At 39.0% G+C, this 9,712-nt stretch overlaps 1 long non-coding RNA gene across 1 annotated transcript; it reads right to left on the reverse strand.

Annotated features, from left to right (window-relative positions):
* Positions 1–806: 806 nt before the first annotated feature.
* LOC117507924 lies at positions 807–1,800 on the reverse strand. Its single transcript, XR_004559889.1, has 2 exons — positions 980–1,800; positions 807–942 (listed from the first exon to the last, which is right to left on the reverse strand). It is a non-coding gene; the product is annotated as an uncharacterized LOC117507924 (long non-coding RNA).
* Positions 1,801–9,712: the final 7,912 nt, after the last annotated feature.

The following is a 9,712-nucleotide window of genomic DNA, read 5'->3' on the forward strand; positions in this document are numbered from 1 at the left end:
CCAGCTAGGGGTCAATGAAGAAATACACAAGAGGTCAAAATGTAAAAATGCTTCAATCATGTTAAAACCACATTATTTGATCATAATGATTCCAAAAAGGTATAGTTTGGACTATCTATGACTGAATGTTCTGGAGTTATGGGGAAAAAAACAAATAGTGACAAAGGTCAGTTTCAATTTGTACAGGGGTCAAAAGTTAAAGTTGCTCCAATCTCAGTAAAAAAAAATGATGCAAATTATTAGTTGAAATAAAAGGATTAATAAATGAACTAGTTTTGACTGTTGAATGCTTAGTCTCCAAAGTAAGGTCAAAAAAGGTCAACATCCATTGAATCCTATGACTTGTGACATATGTTACTCTGTAACATGAAAACTAAGCATGACAGATGGTCTGTTTTAGAACCCTATTAACCCAAACAATAATTGCCATTTTTTACTGAAAATGTAGCAACTTTAGCTTTTGACCCCTATACAAACTGACACTGACCTTTGTCACCATTTGTGACCTTTTTACCCATAACTCCAGAACATTCCGTCACAGATAGACCAAACTATACCTTCTTGGAATCGTGATGATCAGAAAATAATGTAGTATAGTTTTAACATGATTGGAGCCTTTTTACTTTTTGACCTCTACCTCATTGACCCCTACCTGGCTACAGCTGCCACCCTGGGATGGTAATCATACATTTTTGTGTAGGCCATGGTACACTGAGGCTGGATTCTAAGTGTCGTTTCATCACCTGCTATTGGTAAAAACCTGCTCGGCCCATGGACAAATACATTTACCTTTTTAATTCAAAGGGTTTAACAAAACTATCACCACCATTTAGGAATTACGACCATTTCTATATGTAGTATGTCTGTTTTGAGCATCCATAAGCAATTTGACAAACTAAACAGCACAGTATGTTTTAGACTTTGTCTACATGAATTGCTGAGCTATACAAACTATAAGGTAAATATGTCTGAAGTTAACAGTTCTCAAAAACGGTGACCATGCCAAAACTTTTTGAAAGTTATTTTCAGTCTAATGCTTTGAAAATTGTGACGTCTAGTAGTAATGTAGTAAATATAACTAATCATTTACAGCTTGATGAGAAACCTAACTTTTTGTATGTCTTGTAGCAAGGGACTAGGGAAATTTTGTTCAAATATTCAGCCTTATTTAATGTAAATGGAATACTTTCAGAAAGTGATGACACAGGCAGATGTAATCTGAAGATTTGCCATCAGGCTTTGAGAAAATTCATTGATGCTGATTTTGTAGTAAAAATGACAAATTGGAAACTTCCTTAAATGACCATTCATTGATGATTGAAAATAGGTACAGTTTCTATCTTGTGAAGTTAAATACTTTTAGTTTGACAGATGTACCAGAAATTTTAATATCACGACACAACTAGACAGGCTTTACTTTGACACAACTAAAAAAAGAAAAAACTGCATTAGTACAATCTCAAATGGAAGGTACAATGGAATTTTTCTCAGTAAAGTTTAGTCAACAGGAAGCATTAATGGACAAGGTCACATTTGTACAACTTTAGTCTCATTTAAATATTGTTAGCAACCAAACCTCCAAATGTTCTCCTCACCTTTGACAGTTGCATCATATGAGGCAAAATCCCATTTACAAAAATTGCAATTACAATAGAGTATCTCACTCACTCATTTTCAACTGCTTACTCCAAGTGAGGGTCACGACTCACGGGGGTTGGAGCCTACCTCAGCAGTCATAGGGATACACCCTGGATAGGACACCAGTCTGTCGCAGGGTCACATATAGACAAACACATTCACACTGACACACACACATATGATCAATTCAAAGTTTCCCATCCACCTAACCTGCATGTCTTTGGATGTGGTAAGAAGCCGGAGCACCCGGAGAGAACCCTCACAAACATGGGAAGAACATGCAAACTCCACACAGAAAGACCCCAGGTGGGAATTCATACCATGACCATCTTGCTGTGAGGCAACAGTGCTAACCACTAAGCCACCGTGCTGCCCCACAGCATTTTCCTAAAACTTTAAATTGCACAGTATGGCAAACAAATTCTTTGCATTTTATGATTACTTACAACACATAATTCTTGATGATGTTATGCACATTTTGTTTAGACTATTTACTGTCCTTGACATTGACATTAAACAAACTGATCGAACTAATCTTCTCAGCCTGGAGCAGTGTTGATATAAACTGGAATATTGTGATAAAATACACAGATGTGGCCAAATTTCTTCAGATGTACCACTGACTTGTTGACGATAAAAAATATATTTTTAGAGTTGTTTTGACCACATGGTGACTATTTTTACCTTTAATTTCTCAATTTTAGTATTTGTTATAAACCATGTGATTGTCAAAGTTGAGTATAGCACTCAGAGGTTTGACTCCTAAAGCGCTGGTCCCACTGAATAATAAGCCATGAATAATGAGCCACGCGTGGGTGTGTCAGTAATTATTTGAAGGATGATCCACGTTTTAAGCAGTCACATATCTGCTACTAAGGTGCCTCTATGTGCCTCTCTGTACCTCACATGTGTCAGGTATCAGCCTCTAGTGAGCCCCGTCCAGCCGTGAATGGCTTGTGTCGCCGCATACGATCCACATCAAGCCACATATGATGCACGTAGCGCCATGTAACGTAACGTTGGTGCACGTTTAGGCATGGGTTTGGTCCAAACCTCCAGCCTTCCCACAGTTGGTCCCTTTAAAGTGTGGGTTTTCAATTCACAGCATTCATTCAAGATGATGTCACATTTTTTAAATGCAGTCCAAAAATGGACGCTCCAGTACAGTATGGGCAGTGTGCGTGGTGCACCAGGCTGCTGTTCACCTGTGTTCTAGAGTCATTAAATGCACCAGACCAGCTAGACCCAAACCATGGGTTCCTGGACAGTCGCCTCTGCGCTGCTTCTTCCTGGCTTTACTTCTTCCGTGGCTTATACAATCATTTTGACACTGTGATCCAACTTTTAACTTTGTGTTTGTCCGCTACTGACTGCAAACTCTTTCTCGAGCTGGCGTTTTGTGTAAATGCTTGTCTTGAGTGCGAGTCATTGCATTTGTGCACACACAGTGGAGCTCATCTGATCCATTAACAAGATGGTAAATTTATCATAAACATACTTTTACAGCTGCTTATAAAGAAGGAATGAACATGCAACTGTTTTACCAAGCTATTACAATAAAAACATTACAAATAATTACCTTTTAAGTGGTTCCAAATATGTTCTCCACCTCAATGCATGAGAAAGAGGGGAAAAAACAGGTTCAGATGAAACGGTCCTCTGTGATTCCAGAAGCAATTAGAGATGTTTTCAACTGCCAAGCTCTGACAGAAAATGATTAATCCGCTACAAAATAGTTATTTTATATACAGCATCTGGCGCACAAAGCAGGTGGAATTCTCATGTGCAAGAGGGCTGAGCCTGTTCAATTTAGCCTGTCCTGTCCTCGTAGCTGCCAGGTGCTTGGGTAATGGGCTTTTACCAGCCTCGTCCTCACCATAAACATGCCTCTAAAATCCTTGTTTGTCCTCGTACTAACTCGTACACAAACTGCCCCCCGCTGTTGCTAAATTTTTGAACTTCTTGTAATTAGCGCCATGCTCAGATGAGCCTCGTTAGACAAATATTCTGCCTCTAAGAGCCTCTATTCTCCCATGATTGTTGAATAACTCCTCTCGTACCAAAAAAAAGACATGCTGCGTGGCTCCTTATTCACTGTTCATTATTTGGTGGGACCAGGGCTTAATGATGATGAGGACTGTACTCCTGAAGGTGAATTTCCCCATTAAGGAAGACCAGATGATGTATTGTTTAGGGCTTGTCATGGGGTATGGAATGTCTCCTGTTCCTTAATACTACACTGTGAATGTTTATAGGGAGCAACAGTCATTTTAACAACTCACATTTATGTTTGCGCCTCAGCTCAGTACTTTAAAAACACACCCATCTTTCTGAAACTCCAACATGATATGTGGATATCAGGCGGTGATTGAACAACTTGTAGGAGGAGAAACATCAGTCATCATGACGTGTTGACTTTGAACACCTGGACTTTGACTGGCCGTGTAGGACATTATACTTCTACTTGAGTTGTTAGCCATACTATTTCCTTTGTCTGAGGCTCATCTATGTAGATTTTGTTGTTGATTAGCTCTAGATTCACTGGCAGCTGGTCTGCTCTGTGTAAGCCTGATCCCGTCAAATCTCAGAAGCTAAGCAGAGCAGGATCTGGTTAGTACTTGAATGGGAGACCTCTTTGGAACACCAGCGGCTGTGTGTGTTTCTCCAGGTAAAACTGGAGTTGTGTCAGGAAGGGCATCCAGCGTAAAACTTGTGCCAATTCCCAATGCGGATCCGGCTGTATCCGCTGTGGCAACCCCAAGAAAAATACAAAACAAAAAAACGGTAGCAGCTGAATGAACAACAACAATTAGCTGCAGATTCACTAAGAGATTTTTCCCAGCACAGAAAGCTAATCGTGCCTTCACATGCTATCAGAATTATGGTAAATACTACTCGTGCACCTCCACATAAAGACCCCTTCGAGTCGTAATTTTGAGGGGGAAACTGGGTCACAGGGGCTAGAGCTAATCCATCGCAAGGCTGACACATGCAGTATAGACGGAAAGGCATTCACACTCTCACTCACCCCTACAGGCAATTTAGTCACCAATTCACCTAGCCGGATCACCCAGAGGGAACCCACTCAAAGGTGGAGAGACCTGTAAACTGTTGCATTATGTTTTTTGTTTTAAAAATATATTTTGTATGACTGTTCCTCACAGGCTTTTCCATATGGCACCATGATGGTTCCAAAAGAACCAAACGTAATTAAAATGCTGAGTTTGTTTGAGTTTTTCTCCACAGGACAGAGGGTGAAAACGAAGAAAACCTTCCTATTCTGCTCTCTGAAAATGTTCACATACTCCAGCAGTGTGACTGAGTGAGCTGTGAAGTTGTGAGTCCACATCACTGTTGCACACTTTCAGGGATTCACGTGTAACGGGAATCTATGCCATGGTGAGTACATTATTTTGTCTCTCCAAAACTTACATTTCTCACTTTGTCATCTGTATACCTCTACTGAGAGTATGTTAAATGATTGTCAATTTCAATAATTTTTGCTTGAATAAAGGCAACTGTTCCTGAAAAAGAACTAATAGCACTGTATTTTATTTTATTTGTTTATTCTTTTCTTTTCTTTTTTTTTTTTTTTTGGGTGGTGTGTGGGGGGGGGGGGGGGGGGGGGCATTTTTATATAAATTCAGACTGAGTTTTAGATGTTGGAGGGCTGAGTTAGATTAGATTGACATTAAGTGGTTAGAGAGGATGCACAGAAATAATTTTAGACATTTTAAAATAATAAGGAATTGTTGTTTTTCATGAATAATGTCATGCGTCTTATGTTGACAGTAATAAGTTCTTTATAGCCCGTGAAGAGCGTTGGTGCCAGTGCTTATCATGTGAAGGCGATGAGTCTATGATTGTTTAAATGAACTCAACCTCTCAGGGATGATGAATACCCTGCACACTGTACACAGCACAATATAAATGGACAAGTGAATATACATGCCTGTAATGGTGTTTTTGACTATGCATGACTTCATGATATGACTTCTCTATGACTTCATTTTTTAAGTAGTTCAAACCAATCAGTCAGATATTTAGCTGATCAGTACATGCTTTAAATCATTCATTTAGGCTTCGTCACTGAAATATACACTGACCACTGACCAAACTACTCCAAAATCTAATCACCTCAAGATACAGTGGCTTGCAAAAGTATTTGGCCACTTGGTATTTCACGCATTTTAATTTATTTATGCCATTTCAAATACAAAAAGTAAATCAGGTTTTTCAATATAAAAATTTGGAAAATTATGTTCCTTAAACTCAAACTGAAAACAAATCTCTGCAACTTGATATAAATGAATAAAAAATAGAAAAGCCAAGATGATGGGTTGCATAAGTAATCAGCCCCTTTGGTATAATACCTGTAAATAATCAGTTTTATTGCCAATTTTCTTCAGACAAGTCAGGATGGATACATGAACATTTCCAAGTCACTGAATATGTCTTGAACTTTATTTACATCAGTTATAAAGAAATACAAACAGCATGGCACTCTGTGGTAAATCTGTGTGGAGTAGACAGTTCTCAAAAACTGTGTGACTGTGCAAGAAGGAGAAGAGTGAGGAAAGCCACCAAGACAACCCAGAAGAAGTTATAGGCTTCTCTGGCTGTGATTGGAGGAATTGTGCATAGTGCATGTTTTGCATTTTGCACCACCAGTCATACAGCTTCATGATGAAGTAGTACAGAGGAGGATTTTATTAAAAAGAAGAAGAACTGAAAGTTCAGCTATCAGAAATATAAGCCTAGATTTAATGTATGGTGAAAGAAAACCCTTTACTTCTAAAATTGTATTCCAAACAAACTGCTCTGAACTATCTTCTAGACTGGTGGAGGGTAGGTAGACACTGGTATATTGTAAAAAATAAACAGCGGATCACATTTCATCAGACTTTGTTGTACCACTGGCTCACCAAGGATTTTGTAATGTTGTTAAACTAGTGTTATTTTGTTGCCCTTTTTTGATCATATAGTAGATAGATAGATAGATCTAATAGTAGATTTGTAGTTCCCTGTAGTGCTGCTCTGCTGACTCAATCATTCCTGTCTAAATTAAGGGGAAAAAAATTCTTCCAAACAAAACAGTTGTAAAAGGTGAGTAGAACACTCAGAGCTTGATCGATAACAATGTTTGTATGTGACTAAAGTTTTAAATAACTGAAATCTTCCTTTGGATTGAGGCAAATTTGATTTTCATTACTTTTAATTTTCAAATGCCTATTTTGTGATTAAGAAAAACCTCTTCCGTGTGAAATGGGAGAAAAGTTTTAGTTTTGATCAATGTTTAACATTTGCCCCAAATACAGCCAGAAAAAAACTCCGAAATTGGGTTATTTGTTTAAAAAAATAAGTCTTATTTATCCAGCAGTTAAATGGAGCCTCCCTCTGGTGGCCACTAGGTGGCAGAGGTCTTCCTGAGCTGCCTATGTGATTCCCCTGGGAGGGGGCGGGGCCTGAGGAAAGTGTGAGTCATCTTACTTAGAATTCTGTCTTTAAAACGACCAGCTGTCAGTCACATTTGTTGTCAACAGCGGCCGACATTCACGCCATCTGTGTCTGAGACGTGATCTGAGATTTTCTTTAGGCTGCTGCATTCGTTCTAATTATAAACTGAGATTTAATATCTGAAGGGGATGACTCATTCAGCTTTTTCCATTTCGGCACAGCACACAGATCCGCTGTCGTTAACCCTCTCACTCCGAGTCACATCTCAGCACTGATTCACAGGAATGATTGTTTCAAATGAAATTCTCGTCCTTATTTCCTCCGGGTTTCATCTGCTGGTCCTGCACGTGTTGTGGGTAAACATGGAAACACGTGACAGCTGACACGTGGGGGGCGTGGCGTCTCCGCATTCACCCGCACGTGAGGTTTGTGTGTTCATCAGGCTTGTGCAAAATTCCGAATTAAATTGAGAATGTCTCCCAAATTCCAACTCAATTCCATGAATTTGAATTGAGGTTGCAAACAGGAAGTTGAATTGCAATTCAAATTAGAATTGAAGGAAGTAAAATTGAAAGTCCATGAAATTCCAGTTGATAATTTTGGTGTATTCGAGTCATGCTTTACAGTATATTATATACACGACTGTTTTACATATTTCATACAAATATTACTATGAGCTTCATAGTACATATTTTAATTACAGCAAATGTTTCTCATTGACAATTAAGAATCATCTACAAAACAGATCATTTAATTTGATGTATTATAACATTCAAATGATGGAAATATACCTCATTTTCCAGAATGCTTTACTTTATCTAAGTATTCAAAATAGTTGCCAAGCCATTTCAGGACATTTGTTTGAGGCCTCTCTGTTGACAAATTTGATGGTCAGAGTGAATTACCACAAAACAAACAAACAAACAAAAACTCTCACGTTTGTGATAACAGCAGCATGGAAAAGGATAATAGACCTAAGTGGCCATCTGTACTACGTCATTATGGCGAGTTAATTCCCACAAGGACACCAGGAAACCACCAAAACATCTGGAAATATTGCAGTACTCCAATGTGTGGCTCCATCAAGGCAACTTCAAATTTCAAACGGCATCTACAAGTAAGTTCAGAGATTTCTTATTTGACTTTTATTTTGATAACCATGGCATTGGTATCAGTGTTATAATTCAAAAAGTAATGTATTAAAAATGACTCACTTCTTGAAACATGTACTGTAACTTATTTCTTTATGCATTAGGACCTTCTCTCTTGATAATCGCCACACTACTTAAACCTACATTAGCTTCTCACTTTCCTAAGTCTGAACCTTCTTGCTCCACTTTGGGATACCTTTTGAAATTGTAGTCAGGAGTCTGAACACAGCAATGTTTGAATTTGACCTTTTATTAATTCTGTAAAGCTTCTTTGTGACAGTCTCTGTTAAAAAGTGCTACATAAAAAGACAAGTCAGACTACCAGAGCAAGAATTTTAGCTGAAGAAGCTTCTGTGATTTGAAGCGAAACGTCCTCACGTCAAGCAACCCAGTCCAGTTGAAGATTCAAGCTTCTCTACTATGGAAACCACTGGGACAACTGACAGCCTACACAGAAACATTGCGACCAACTGTGGGCATGATGCCCTGGCACTGGTACGTAAGCTGGAAAGGACTGCTAAAAAGATAGCTAACTTTAGAAACCACTTAAGATTTAACCTAAGATGTAAACAAAACAATGTTATTCCCAAATACATGAAGCAAAAGGCACTAGAAGCAGGTCACACAGCAGAAAAGATCCAGCACAGTTACCTTAGGAGGATTTTGGGTCTTAGAATTAGAAGGCTTCATTTTAAAATATTAGACCTCCGAAATAATCTTGATAGTCTTCACAAAAGGTTAGAAACCTTAGAGGGGGAAGAGGCCCATAATAAGATCACAAAGTTCATAGTTAAAATTCAAATGGCTGAGCATTTAAAAAGTAAGGAGCGGCAAATCAGGAAGTTTCACAACCTTTTAGTGCAGAAAAGGCGTACTTTCAGGGGGAGTAGTTTTAAAGATACACCCAGACAAATTAGTGACAACAGGGAAAATTGGGTAAAGAATCTGTCCGACAGGGTTCTTACACAGACAGAAAAGGATGTGCTCGCTAAAGGACTAAATTTCTCAGTGACCCCTAAACATATACCGACAATAGATTACATCACTGCAGTAGAGTCAGCCATTAAACATAACAGTTTGTCAGAGTCAGAAGCTGGGGACCTCCGACTAAGAGTCACAGCAGTGCTTAACAGTGCTAAGCCTCCTCCATCCAACATCACAGGAGAAGAACAGAAAGCTTTGGCAGCACTGCAGAAGGACCAAAGCATCCTTATCCTGCCAGTGGATAAAGGCAGATGCACAGTGGTCCTGAACACATCGGACTACGAGGCCAAGATCAACAACTTGCTCAGTGACTCCAGTACATACGAACGTCTGAAGAGAGACCCCACGAGTGGCTATAAGAAGAAAATCATTAGCTACCTCCAAAACCTGGAGAAAGAGGGACGCATCGACAGGCAGACATACTACAAACTGTACCTGGGAGACACCACTCCATGCATCTATGGACTGCCCAAAATCCACAA

Source organism: Thalassophryne amazonica, chromosome 3 (genome assembly GCF_902500255.1).
Source record: "Thalassophryne amazonica chromosome 3, fThaAma1.1, whole genome shotgun sequence".
Lineage (NCBI taxonomy): Eukaryota > Metazoa > Chordata > Actinopteri > Batrachoidiformes > Batrachoididae > Thalassophryne > Thalassophryne amazonica.